The sequence below is a fragment of the Narcine bancroftii genome, chromosome 1, assembly GCF_036971445.1.
Source record: "Narcine bancroftii isolate sNarBan1 chromosome 1, sNarBan1.hap1, whole genome shotgun sequence".
NCBI classification, from domain to species: Eukaryota; Metazoa; Chordata; class Chondrichthyes; order Torpediniformes; family Narcinidae; genus Narcine; species Narcine bancroftii.
The window spans coordinates 13,654,204-13,669,494 of NC_091469.1; positions in this window are offsets into that span (position 1 = coordinate 13,654,204).

The window sequence follows — 15,291 nt, forward strand, 5'->3', positions numbered from 1 at the left end:
TTCTCTTTCATAGGTTGTTTACAGCTATTTGGTAATATACATTTATGTTCTTGGATATATATTCTTGTTCTTACCCATGTAGGAGCATATATATATATATATATATATATATAAAAAACTCAATTAATATATTGGAAGAGAGAAATGCATGCACAGAGGCATTATTAGTGCTTTTTGCTGAATGAAACTCCAACCTTTGTATCTTACTAAAGCACAGGACCCTGAGAAAAAGAACAGAAAACTATACACAAGTCAGATCTTTGTCTTCTTGGGATAATCACACTTCATGGATATGGCAGTAGGATGGTTGAGCTTTGGTACGCTATAACTAAGCTTTTGTCTCTTGTGTGGTACTTCTGCTGTTCACCATAAACAAATTCTCACGCTTGTCACTCAGTTTTAGATGCATTTGATGCTCCCTCATCCAAGCACACTCTTCAACTCTTTGTGTATGGGATAACTATGACAGTCATTGTCAGGAGTTAAGATCTAGATCAATAATATAGGATGTCAAGATTAGTGAATGCATTTTGATAGACTAAGTTGCTGAGAGATAGTCTTGCTAAACAGAACTCAGCAAACATTTTGTGAAATATTCAGCAGGGCAGCCAGCATCCGTGGAGTGAGGAAGCAATTTGATGTTTCTCATCAAAACGTAATTGACTGGTTCTCTCATGCACAGATACAGCATCTGCAGTAGTTTGCTTCTAAAATACTTACTGTGACTAGACTTGAAATAAATGAAAAGGTGTGGCGGCTCACCACAAGACAGGCGAATCGGCCCCACTTGTAAGCCATGCGGCGGGGCAGCCGGCCAAAATGGCGCCATCGGGAGTTTCCCTTCCTCCCAGCATGGGGATCAGAAGCCCGCGCTGCGGGACCATGTGATGCCCGGGTGACATCAGCATCCTCCAGCGCGGTTCTCAGCCAGGACTGGGCTGGGAGTATAAGTGCAGCCCAGCAGCCTGCAATGAACCAGTCTGCTCACTGAGCTCAACCCGTCTGGTTGTGTGTGTTCTTTCAGGAGCAGAGTAGCTGCTGCTACAATTGGTGACCCCGACTGGTTCAAACGTCTTTGTACCTATCATGAGCCTGGAATCAGCGCTATAACCGCGAAACTGCCTGAATTCTGGGATCAGGAGCCGGAGACCTGGTTCGGCCACACAGAAGCTCAGTTTCACCTCTGCCAGATTTCGTCCGACACGACCAAATTCTACTATGTGGTCGCTGCCATGGACCAGGCCACCGTCAGACGTGTGCTGCACCTCGTTCAGCACCCACCCGCCAAAGACAAATACGAAACCATCAAGCGAGTGCTTACCAATCCCTCGGACTATCCAGACACCAGCGTGCCGCTTGAATGCTGCACCTCGATACCCTGGGGGACAGGTCCCCGATGGAGCTGATGGACGAGATGCTCACGCTCATGGGTGAGCACACCAACTGTTCACTCTTCGAGCGCATTTTCCGCGACCATATGCCCGGGGACATCAGGCCGCTGCTGGTCCAAGAGAGCTTCACCAACCCGAGGAGGGTCACCCAGAAGGCACAAGAGCTATGGCTTGCACGATTCCCGGAGGGCTCAGTGGTCTAGCAGGTCACGAGGCATGGGCACGACCACACCAAGCCCGCCCCTAGCACTGCGGTAGAGCATCCGGCCCTACAGGGGACCTCAAGAGCATAAGCAAGGCCACAGCATCTGCTCAAAGCCTCTGCTTCTACCACCAGCACTGGGGAGCCAAGGTTCAGAAGTGTCATCAGCCCTGCTTGCTCCAGGGAAACACCCAGGCTGGCTGCTGTTAATGGCTGCGGCGGCTGGCCAAGGACACAGCCTCCTCTACCTGCGGGACTTAGTCAGCGGCCGGCAGTTCCTCGTTGAGACTGGAACCCAGATCAGCGTCATCCCAGCCACGGCCGTCGAGTCCAGGAACCGACCTCATGGAACTCCCCTCCGTGTGGCCAATGCAACAGAAATCCAGATGTATGGAGACAAGACAGTCCACTTCCAGATTGGTCAACGAAATTTTGCGTGTAGGTTCACCATCTCCTCCCTCCCAACTGCCATCCTGGGTGCAGACTTCCTCCTCGCACATGGGCTTCTGGTGGACATTCGAGGTTGGCACCTGGTGGACGCCCGTACCTTCCAGGCCTTTCGCCTCGACACCTCCCACTCGGAGCAACTGCAGATGGCCATGATCAGCACGCCCAGAGATGAGTTCCAGCAAATCCTGAATGAGTTCCCGACACTCCTCGAGCCACAGTTCTTGCTGCCTCACTGCGCCACAGGGTGTTCCACCACATCACCACCCAGGGCCCACCGGTTCACGCCAAAGCATGCCAGCTCCTGCCTGACAAGCTCCAGGTTGCGAAGGAGGAGTTTTTGCACCTGTTGGAACTGGGGATCATTTGGCGGTCCGACAGCCCGTGGGCCTCGCCACTTCACCTGGTCCCGAAAGCCTCCGGCGGCTGGAGTCCCTGTGGAGACTATTGACGGCTCAACAAGGCAACAGTTCCTGATTGTTACCCCATCCCGCACATCCAAGACTTTACGGCCAACCTGCATGGTGTGAGGATTTTCTCCAAGGTTGACCTGGTGCGCAGATATCACCAGATCCTGGTGCACCCTGAGGACATACCCAAGATGGCCATCATCACCCCCTTTGGCTTGTTTGAATTCCTGCGCATGCCGTTCGGGTTCAAGAACACCGCTCAGACCTTCCAGCACCTCATTGACTCTCTGGGTAGGGACTTCGATTTTGTCTTTATTTATTTGGATGACATCCTCGTCGCCAGCAAGGACTGGGGACAACACAAGGCCCATCTACGCGCCCTTTTCTCCCAGCTGGCTGATTTCAGCCTTCCATCAACCCGGCTGAATGCCAGTTCGGGAAAGAGTCCATGCAGTTCCTGGGCCATACCATCACGGCCGATGGAGCCATACCTGCTGCTGCGAAGGTCGCCGCTATCAGGAAGTTCCCATACCCGGACAACCTCAAGGGGCTGTAGGAGTTCGCGGGTATGGTCAACGTTTACAACCACTTCATCCCAGGAGTTGTGCGCATCATGCAGCCGCTATTTGCCCTCATCGCAGCCAAGTAAAAAACTCTTGGTTGGAACCCAGAAGCCTGCACCGCATTCAAGGCCACCAAAGATGCCGTCGCAAAGGCGACCATGCTCGCCCACCCACACACCAACCTGCATATGGCACTCTCTGTTGATGCCTCTGCCACAGCCATCGGTGCCGTCCTGGAGCAACAGGTGAATGGATATTGGAAGCCGTTTGCATTCTTCAACCACCTACTCCGCCTGCCGAAACGCAAGTATAGTGCCTTCGACCGCGAGTTACTGGGCATGTACCAGGCAGTGCGGCATTTCCGCTATTTTTTGGTGTGGAGGACTTTTACCATCTTCACTGACCACAAACCCCTCACCCAGGTGCTCACGATGGCAAAGGATCCCTGGTCAGCCCGCTAGCAGTGTCACCTCTCCTTCGTGTCAGAGTTTACAACCGACATTCGGCAAAAGACCGGGAAGGACAATGTGGTTGCCGATGCACTCTTGCGACCAGCCATCTGCGCACTGATGCCCGGCCTTGACCTCGACCAGCTCGCCCAGGACCAGAACTCTGATGAGGAAATGAGGGCCTTCAAGACTGCCATCATGGGCCTGCGGTTCCGAGACCTCCCGACTCAAAGCGACGAAGACACCATCCTGTGCGATATCTCCATGGGCACCCCACGACCAGTAGTTCCCCAGTAGTGGCGCAGGCAGGTCTTCTATCATATCCACGACCTTTCACATCCGTCCATCAGGTCCACGGTCTGGATGGTGGCAGAACAGTTCATATGACATGGGCTGCATAAGCAGATTGTGGGCTGGGCGAGAACTTGCACACATTGCCAGATGTCCAAGGTGCACAGGCACACCAGGGCGCCCTTACAGGAGTTCAACCACGTCCGGGAATGGTTCAGCCACATTCATGTGGACATCGTCGGGCCCTAACCCATTTCCAGGAGCAACTGTTACCTGTTCACGATGGTGGACCGCACCACTCGATGCCAGATGCCTCCACTGACTCCTGCTCCTGAGCACTGTTGCATGGTAGGGTCACCCGGTTCGGCGTCCCGGGTCACCTCACCAGCAATCGGGGTGCCCAGTTCACATCTGCGCTCTGGGCACAGCTCACCAACAGATTGGGGATCCAGCTACACTGCACCACGGCCTACCACCTACAAGCCAATGGACTAGTTGAACGTCTGCACTGCCAACTTAAGTCGGCACTCATGGCTTGCCTCACCAGTCCTGACTGAGTGGACGAACTGCCTTGGGTGCTCCTGGGCATCCGCTCCACTCCCAAGGAAGATCTACAGGTGTCATCTGCTGAGCTGGTCTATGGCGCACTGCTGGCACTAACTGGTGAGTTCGTCAATGCACCTCACAATCCCCAGTGGTCGCCACACGATCTACTTCCTCACCTCAGGGCATGCTTGGACTCGTTCGAACCCCCACCACCGCCCAGGCATGGCACCCGCCTGTCTCACGTTCCCAGCGAACTGCTTTCCGCGGAGTACGTTTTCATTTGGCGGGGCCCGACCGCGGCACCTCTGGAGTGACTGTACAAGGGGCTGTACAGGGTTGTACAGCGTTCCGGCTCCACGTTCACACTGGACATTGGCGGCAGGCAGAAGCTGTTTACCGTGGACAGGCTGAAGCCAGCGCACCTCGATCCCACCAAGCCCGTGGTCGTACCCCAGCCTAAGAAGCGAGGCCATCCAGTGAAAAAGGACATTGGCGCTGGTTCTTGGGGGCGGGGGGGGGACGGGGCGGCTATATGGTGGCTTACCACTAGGCAGGTGAACCGGCCAGGCTTGTAAGCCACGCGGCAGGGTAGCCGGCCAAAATGGCACCGTCGGGGGTTTCCCTTCCTCCCAGCTTGGGGCTCAGAAGCCCGCGCTGGGGGACCACGTGATGCCTGGGTGACGTCAACGCCCTCCAGCACGGTTCTCAGCCAGGTCCGGGCTGGGAGTATAAGTACAGCCCAGCAGCCTGCTATAAACGAGTCTGCTCACTGAGCTCAACCCATCTGGTTGTGTGTGTTATTGCAGGAGCCAGTGGAGCTGCCGCTACAAAGGCTACATTTTTTCCATAGCAAGGCAGGCATATATAACAACAATTAAAACCTAATTTATTTTGTTTAAACAACTTATATTTGAGAAATAATACAAAATAAAGGATAAGACTGTTGGGTTGATTATTTTATCACAATGAACCAGAATTTTTTCTGCATAAATGCAACACTTTGAAGGTACAAACTCTAAATAAAATCTGATTGTGAAACATAATCAAAACCTTTGTGAGTGAACCATCCAATATTCCTGTGTTGTGAGGAGGGGAGTGGGGGAACATGAAGAACATGCTAAGGGAGATAGATGACAGACATACACCAACACAGAGTGACATCAAGTGGCATGCAATGAATGCCTTGACATCACTTGTGCAAACATCATTTATCCATCTTAGGTCCCCATCAGGTGCCAATCATTGATATAGATGTAAGCCTTTACAAGATAACTGGGACTGCTTTGCCACTTAAAAGAGACCGCCTTTACCTCGCCCTTGTTCTTTCTTCAGGTGAGCCTTTTTTAAGGATGTGTTCATTCCCATTCACCAGTTCTATCCCCTCTCCTGATCATTTCCCAGCTCTTATTATTTTGACTTTTGATTCAGATTTCAGATGTTAGAGTATATAGATCATGTACAACCCTGAGATTCTTTTTTTTGCAGGCGAGGCAGAATTGCCCCTATTGGCAGTGCAAAAAAACCTCATTGCACACATGAAAACAAGTAAAGAACTGTAAATAAGCTGGCTGCAATACAGAGAGACAGAGAAAAAAAATAAAGAAAGAACAAAAGTAATAGTTCTTAAATAAGTTTCTGATTGAGTTTGTTGTTGAGGAGTCTGATGGTGGAGGGGTAGCTGTGGGTGCAAGTTTTGTGGCACCTATACCTTTCATGATGGTAGCAGTGAGGACAGAGTGTGTGCTGGGTGCTGGGTGATTTCTGCTGTTCTCTGATGGCACTGTTCCCCGCAGATGTTCTCGATGATGGGGAGGGTTTTACCCATGATGTCCTGGACTGTGTCTACTACCTATTGCAGGGATTTACGCTCAGGAGCATTGGTGTCCCCATACCTGTCTATAATGCAGCTGATTGGAACACTATCCACCACGCATATGTAGAAATTTGCCTAAACTCTGGAAATGACACCAACTGAAAACTCAACCTTCAAAGGGTTCTCATTTCCCAATGCCCAAATTTTACGATTTCCCTCCTCAAGATTCCCTTCCTAACCACAAATATACACACACTTCCCTCTCATTGCTATAAGCTGTTTCAGTATGTTTTTTTTTTAGCTTTTTCCACTTTTTGAAATTTTCTTTCCTCTAGAATGGTCACCATGTTTTCAGCTGACAAACTAACTCTGGACATCTATCAGCCTCACTGCCTGCCCTGTGGATATTCTTTTATCGCCACTCCATTCATCATCCTTTGAGTTAACTGCCCTGCTGTTGTGGCTCAATGTCATATTTAAAAGTAACACTATTTTGCTTTTGGGATATCTGATTATTTCTAACCATCTGAGCTTCTATGGAGCTTTTCTCAGATGTAGGATGAAAGATGGTCTGCTTGTGAGTTCCTGGATGATTTTTCATGTTAATAATGATTTTCACAAGTTTTCAACTACAAGTTGTTTATAATGAACATTTTGGAAAATTCCCATTGAAATTTATATTGCTTGATTCCTCCCCACAGAAATAGAGACGAATGGACCTTTAAATACAACAGTTGAACTTTTTACTCTGACGACTCAGTGAATTGCTTATTTAGACAAGGGCTGAGGGAGAGCAGATATTAACAATACCAATGGTACCAATGGTGTCGAGAATCCTTCACATTTTTCTGAGATTTTCAGGTGCACTTTGCTTCAAAAATCATTACATCTTACCCTGCAAAAATTACATAAATCTAACTAATTTTTCCAATATATGTTTTAGATGCAAGTTCTTACTTACATTCTACCTGGTCATGTTCCAAATTGAAACCCTTTTGGGAAAATTTAAGGGTTTTACTGAATCAAATTATTGGGAATCGAGTCCAGAATTGTTTCACTTAGGAAATATTGTGGAATTAAGACCTAAAGTGAGGCTGTCAGTTAGAGTTTCTTAAAATTGCTTTGGCAGGGGCCAAGAAACGAATTGCAGTTACCTGGAAGTCTGATTCTCTTTTGGAAGTAGCCTGTTGGAATAATGAAAGGCATAGTTATCTTCCCCGGGAGAAAAATCACTTACAACTTAAAGAATACGTACAACACGTTTTTGCAGGTATGGGAAGCTTACTTACAAAGTGTAGGGGTGAATTCTTAATAAACAAGATATTCATTCTATTTATTTTTTGTCCCTTCATTTTCCCTCTTTTTTGTTGGATTGGATAACTTTGTTGATCAAATCAACATAAAATATTTTTAAAAAATCATTACAGCTAACTCATATTTCCTGATCTATTTTGAAGAAAAAGTTACAAAATTGAGAAGCATGATTAGTATCTCTTAAATAAGCAATTTGGAGGATATGATGAACGTTTTATGAAGTGTTAAACAGAAGTATATAATAGAAATTACAGTAGCTTGCAGAGGATACAACAGTGAAATGTTTCTGTTGCTGTAATGGGAAAAAAAAGCGAGGGAATGAATAAGAAATCAAGAGAATTTTAGGGTAATTTCTGTTGCAGATCCAACAAAGTTATTGTCAATTTATTAGAAATCATTTGGTAAGTTACTAAACATAAAGCATCCAATACGACTTACTCACATGCTCTGTTTCCAAACACAGAGGCCGGATTCCTGTGTTCACTTTCCACACACAGGGCCCTGTTTCAACACAGAGGTCTTGGTTCTCAGTCTGCCTCCCCCATCCACTGCACATTTTATTATAATGCTTATAAATAATGTGTATTGGGGCATTACTTGAAGTAACATCCAACAGGCTGTAAAACCTACCAGTCCAGTATTCTTATAGTCTTGAATGTGTGGGATCATAAAGCGTTATTACAGAAAAAAAATGAAGCAAGCTACTTAAAAGGGTTTCTTTTAACACTGTGGCAAAGAAATATCTTTATTTCAGTTCCACACATGCATATTGCCAGTGTTTAGAATCAATCAATCCAGTAAATGGCTCAGGTGAAAACTAACCCAGATTGCGGACGAGAATGTGGAACTCTCAATGACTGGTTGAGGTCAATAGCAATGATGCACTTCAGTGGAAACTAGACATTGGCATGAAGAGAAAGGGGTGGAAGGAGTAAATCTTGATAAGATGACACAATAACATGTTTGTGGAGGCTTCTGTCAAGTTTTATCACCATTATAATTCAAAAGATTTATGTCTTTTAAAAAAAGAAAATCAATGTAGCATCACCTCCATTTTCACCACAGGTCTGAGTAATATGAATGATAATTACAATGGTTATGTGGCTCTTGCCTACATTATGTTTCTGAATTCGGCATTTCATTTTGAGTGACATATAGTGAAGCATATTCAAGGAGAACTTTGATAGCAAAGATTTCTTGTACGAGCAAAGTCAATTTGCGTTGAATATAAATTCAGTTTTTTTTATTAAGAGAAGATTGCTGAGTATTATAAAATTAAAAGTCAATTAAACCTGAATATTGCAAATTACTTCTGTAAATCATATTAATAACCAACTCTCATTCTAATTTGCTACTTTGATAAAAAATTTTTTAAAAAGTGTCAGAGAAAGTACCATCAGTCACGATACAATGTGGCTTAAAGATTGAACCTGATAGCATACCAATCTTGTTCATTTCTGGGTTTCCTTGATTTATGCCATATTATAAACTCACAAGGTTAATGAGGTTATTGTCTTTCTGTTGTGTGCAGATATTAAATTCACATTAAGCTTCTACAATTTTGTATTATTCCAAGAACAATCATAGTTTAATACACAAAAGTGCCAGGGAAACTCAGCAGGTTATGTAGCATTCTTTATGGCAAAGATAATAACCAAAATTTCAGGACTGAGCCCTTTGTCAAGGAGAACTCCATTTGGACCCACACCTCCTCCCTCGTCACTATTTGGGGCCAAGTAGTGTGGTATTGGTTGATAATATCATGAAATAAATGAGCTGTATAAGTGTAATAGAGTTAATATGTTGGATACTTTGAAACAATCATTATAACTGTATTAAGTAAAGGTAGAGTAGACTTTTAAACAATTGCTGTGTCTGTACTAAGAAATAGGCATTAGTCATGAAAACCCCCCTGGACAGGGCAAAACTATCACAGCGAAGCAGCATTTCACTTATGAATCTTCAGCAATAACTTACTGCATCCATTTCTCCTGTTGTGACCTCCTCTACATTGGAGAGACTGGACGCACATTGGGAGATCATTTCATTAAAGTACCTTTGCTCTGCCTGTGTGATAGCAGGTTCCTCCCAGTGGGCAACCACTTCAATTCTGCACCCCACTCACACATTGACATGTCCGTCTATGGCCTCATGCACTACTAATTAAAGGAACAACACCTAATATTCCGTCTGGGATCTCTCCTTAGCATTATCAACTTTTCTGGTTTGTTACGCCTCTCCCTTCTCTCTCTCTCCTTTCCTCCAGCTTCCCACCACCTTCCCACTCCGTTGAGAAAGCCATCCCCTTCCCTTATCACTTCACAGATTTTTTTTCTTCTGCCATCCCATCATTATCCAGCTGTGACCTCTTGCTTATGGGCCTGTGCTCCTCCCTGTAGTGTGTGTTGAAAGAACCAAAGACTTGTTGATCCAAACCAAGGCTTTTATTAACTAAAAGACTGGAGCATATCACAAGTAGGTCGACCAGTCCAGAATGACCTGGTCTGGCTAGGAGCAATCCTTTAGGTGTGACTACACTCTCAGCCAATCACAGTCATCCTACACTACCATCTGTACCTATACACATTGGTGATAGAATCTGTACTATCACACACCCCCAACATTTTATTCAGCCGCCTGCCTGCTTTTTGCTCATACCTTGATGAAGGGCTCAGGCCTGAAATGCTGGTTATGTCATAAAGAATGCTTTATGTCCTGCAGAGTTTCTCCAGCACTCCTGTATATTAAACTCCATCACAGCATCTGCAGACTTTCCTGTTGAACAACAATCATAATTTATTCCACTCTATGTAAATTGTGACTGAAGCACATTCCTTTGTGTGCTCACATTACTGCTTTACACCTACTGAAATTGATTTGCCAACTCCCACTCAAGAGCTACAAATATTACTGTTAAAAATAATGTTATTCCAGTTTCCATTTTGTTGATAATATCCACAAATTTCTGTGTTCTGAGTTCTAATTTATTGCAATGATGAGGATATCATTTTTGAGCTGCATCAACCTTCAGGATTCAAAGTCTTTTGAGAAATATCAAAGATAATCTTCCATAATCCCTTCAATCCCTCAGAATGTTTCAGAATGCTTCCTGATCAATCAAATCTTTTAAATTGCCTGTGCTACATTACCTCGTTGCTAATTTTCACACAGCAAAGTTTTAGTTAATGATGAAAAAAAATACGAAAAAAATCTACAGACGCTGGAATAAATAAAATGAAAATACACAAATGCTGGAAGAACACAGCAGGGCAGGCAGCATCTAATAGTTTTGGGTCAGGACCCTTCGTCAAGGCTGGTGAAAGAAAGTAATGTTCAGAGATTTGAAAAAGGGGGTGGGGGGAGAGAATGGGGGGGGATCTGTGGTAGGCTGAAGGGAGAGAAATATAATCGGAAGGAATGCATGGAGTGCCTAGGAGGAATGGAGGGGGAGGGGAGGTTAGGAGATATTTGGAAAATATAAATTGTGAAGGGTGTTATATACTGAGGAAAATATGTGTGAAAATCATAGGATATGTGTGAAAATCATAGGGTAGTGATCATGGGAGATTTTAACTTCCCACACATTGATTGGGATACCCATACGGTTAGAGGGCTGGATGGGCTGGAGTTCGTTAAATGTGTTCAGGATTGTTTTCTAAATCAGTTAGTAGAAGAACCGACTCGGGATGGTGTAATACTGGATCTCCTGTTAGGGAACGAGCTAGGTCAGGTAGCGGACATTAATGTTGGAGAACCAATTGGGTCTAGTGACCATAATTCTTTTAGTTTTAGGGTAGTTTTAAGGAAGAGCAAGGAGAGGCCTAAAGTTGAGGTTCTGGATTGGAAAAGAGCAAATTTTGTAGGAATAAGAAGGGATTCGGGGAGTATTGAGTGGGACAGGATATTTTCAGGTAAGGATGTTAATGAAAAATGGAGGATATTAAAAAAAGAAATTTTGAGGGTACAGAGTAGTTATGTCCCAGTCTGGATCAAAGGAAAGGCTGGAAGTCATAGGGAGGCTTGGTTTTTGAGGAATATTGGAAATTTGGTTAGGAGAAAAAGGGAGGTGTACAAGAGGTATAAAGAGCAGGGAGCTGAGAAGTTGAAGGAGGACTACAAGGAGTGTAGAAGGAATCTTAAGAAAGAAATTAGAAAGGCCAAAAAAAGGCATGAAGAGGCTTTGGCTGACAGAGTAGAAATAAATCCAAAGGGTTTCTATAAGTACATTAAAAGTAAAAGATTAGTGAGAGATAAAATTGGACCCCTTGTAGATAGCGAGGGTAGGCTGAATGAGAAGTCTGAGGAAATGGGGGAAATTTTGAATGATTTCTTTGCCTCGGTATTCACTAGGGAAAAAAATGTTGAACCAGTTGAAGTAAAGAAAAATAGTGGGGAGGTCATGAAGCATATAAGGATAACCGAGGAGGTAGTGATGGCTGTGTTAAAAAAGATAAAGGTGGATAAATCTCCCAGACCGGACAAAATATTCCCTAGGACACTCAGGGTGGCTAGTGGACAGTTAGTGGGGCCATTAACAGAGATATTTAGGATGTCACTGGCCACGGGGGTGGTACCAAAAGATTGGAGGGTGGCGCATGTGGTTCCTCTGTTTAAGAAAGGGTCCAAATGCAAACCTGGGAATTATAGGCCTGTAAGTCTGACGTCTGTGGTGGGCAAGTTGATGGAAAATGTTCTGAGGGATGCTATCTACAAATTTTTGGACGTACAAGGATTGATAGGGAGTAATCAGCATGGTTTTGTCAGGGTTAGATCATGCTTGACAAATCTGATTGAGTTCTTCGAGGGGGTTACAAAAAAGGTTGATGAAGGGAAAGCTGTGGATGTTGTCTATTTGGACTTTAGTAAAGCTTTTGACAAAGTTCCCCACAGGAGGTTAGGAAAAAAGGTGGAGGCATTAGGTATAAATAAGAAGGTAGTGAAATGGATTCAGCAGTGGTTGGTTGGAAGGTGTCAGAGAGTAGTGGTAGACAATTGTTTGTCCAATTGGAGGCCGGTGACTAGTGGAGTTCCTCAGGGTTCAGTCCTGGGTCCACTATTATTTGTTATATATATTAACGATCTGGATGTAATGGCAGAGAATTGGATAAGCAAGTTTGCGGATGACACAAAGATTGGTGGTGTTGTGGACAGTGAGGTAGATTACCGTAGATTAAAAGGTGATTTAGGAAGGCTGGAGGTGTGGGCTGAGAAATGGCTGATGGAATTTAATACAGATAAATGTGAGGTGCTGCATTTTGGAAAGGCAAATTTAAATAGGTCATATACATTGAATGGTAGACAATTGAGGAGTGCAGAGCAACAAAGGGATTTAGGAGTGATGGTAAATAGTACCCTCAAGGCTGATACTCAGGTAGATGGTGTGGTGAAGAAGGCATTTGGAATGTTGGCCTTCATAAATCGGAGTATTGAATTCAAGAGTAGGGAGGTTATGATGAAATTGTACAAGGCATTGGTGAGGCCAAATTTGGAGTACTATGTACAGTTTTGGTCACCAAATTATAGGAAAGATATAAACAAAATAGAGAGAGTGCAGAGAAGGTTCACGAGAATGTTGACAGGATTTCAGGGTCTGAGTTACAGGGAAAGGTTGTGCAGACTGTGACTTTTTTTTCTCTGGAGCGTAGAAGATTGAGAGGGGACTTGATAGAGGTGTTTAAGATTTTAAAAGGGACAGACAGAGTAAATGTGGATAGGCTTTTTCAATTAAGAAAGGGGAAGATTCAAACTAGAGGTCATGGTTTAAGATTGAAGGGGGAAAATTATAAGGGGAACATGAGGGGAAATTTCTTTACGCAGAGGGTGGTGGGGATGTGGAATGAGCTTCCGGCAGACGTGGTTGAGGCGGGATCATTGGTTACATTTAAGGAAAGACTGGATCGTTACATGGATAGGAGGGGACTAGAGGGGTATGGACCGGGTGCTGGTCAGTGGGACTAGGAGGGTGGGGATTTGCTAAGGCATGGACTAGTAGGGCTGAACTGGCCTGTTCTGTGCTGTAAGTGGTTATATGGTTATATGGGACTATTTTATGCTGGAGCATGAACACTAACACTGTAAGAGCCACATGACACTTGAGAGTGGTGCATGCACAGTGAAAGACATTGTATCTATATGCAACCCAGTAGCCTGTAAACCTATAAGCCTTTCTAGTGTTTATCAAGAATTCAGATGGTTCAACCAGGACATAACATGGTGGCAGCGGTGGGATCGATTGAAACTCACACTATATAGAAAAAAATTCAAAATAAACACAGAAAGAAGGAAACAAAGAAAAAGCACCACTATCTCATGACTAGTGCTGGAGAATAAGGATGGCCTCAGCATTAAACCCAGTAATGGGCAGGGAAGCCAACTGCGTCATTGAGGCTTTCAAAAAGTTCAAGCAGAAGTGCAACCTGGCATTCAAAAGTTTCCTCAAGGGAATCACACCTTCTTTGAACAGGGGAGCGAGGACTAGACCTATTTAATAGCTGGGAGCTGACTGAAGGGGAAGAAAATAACCCAGAAAGGATATCAGAAAAATTACAAATCCAACCATAAAATAAAGTGATATGAGTTCCGGGGATTACAACAAGAGTCTGATGAGTCAGTAGATAATTTCCTCACAAGGCTAAAGAACATGGCTGCAAAATGCAAGTTCAAAGAAATCGAGGAGAGAATAGTCGACCAACTAATCTGGGGAAGTGCTCATCCTGAAGGGCAGGAAGCTCTCATAGAAAAGACAGTTTGAAACTAGCAGATGCCGTAGATGCTGCTAGGGCCTTCGAGGCCACTCGGAGGCAAATGCAATCCCTCTCCATGCAGGCCAACATGCATCACAGAGATTGAAGGGTCAATGCCATAAAGCGCACGCAGAGAAAGCCGCAGACATTTGAGGACTGTAGGAGGTGCGGCAGAATACACCCCTTCGATGACTACAAGAAATGCCCCACGTATTGTTTGAAATGCAGGACCTGTGGAAGGGCCAATCACTGGGAAAAGTTGTGTAGGTCTGGCATGAAAAGAGAAAGAAAACAAGAATACAGAAGAAAAGTACACCACATCAAGGGAAGCGACAGCAGTGACACCGACACACTTATGCTCAATATCAAAACAATACTCCTTCATGAGTCACCCAAGAAAGGGAAGCGAGAAATAAAATGATTGCACACCAAGATCAAGTGAAAAGAAACATCAGAACCAAACCGACAACATTCAACTTGAAAATAAAAGTTGGACACTGAATCACAAAGCAATGTCCCACCGCTCAACTGAGAGCATGGTGTATGGATACCCGAAGCCATAAATGTCACGCTCAAAGTCTATGGTGGCTCCATAATTAAACAAATAGGAAGAGTCAAATAAAAGGCAGACATAAAGAAAAAAGCATCACATGCACATTTTTCGTGGTTGATGCTGACAGACCAGCAATCCGAGGCCTGAATAGTTGGCAAGATCCCCCAACTCTTCCTCTGGTACATCGGGGCGGCCTCATGCACCCGCCATGAGCTTGTCAATTTCATTAATTTCCACCCTGACCTCAAACCCACCTGGTCCATCTCTGATGACTCTCTCCCTTTTCTGGATCTCTCCGTCTCCACCTCATGAGACAGACTCTCCATTGATATTTATTACAAACTCTCCACGCCCACAACTACCTGGACTACTCATCCTAACACCCTGTCCCCTGCAAGGACTCCATCCCCTTCTCTTAATTTCTCTGTCTCCACTACATCTGCTCCCAAGATGAGGTCTTCCAGTCCAGAGCCTCTGAAATGTCTGCCTTCTTCCACAAACATGGCTTCCCCTCCACCACTATTAACTCAGCCCTCACCTGCATCTCTTCCATTCCCCGCTCATCTGCC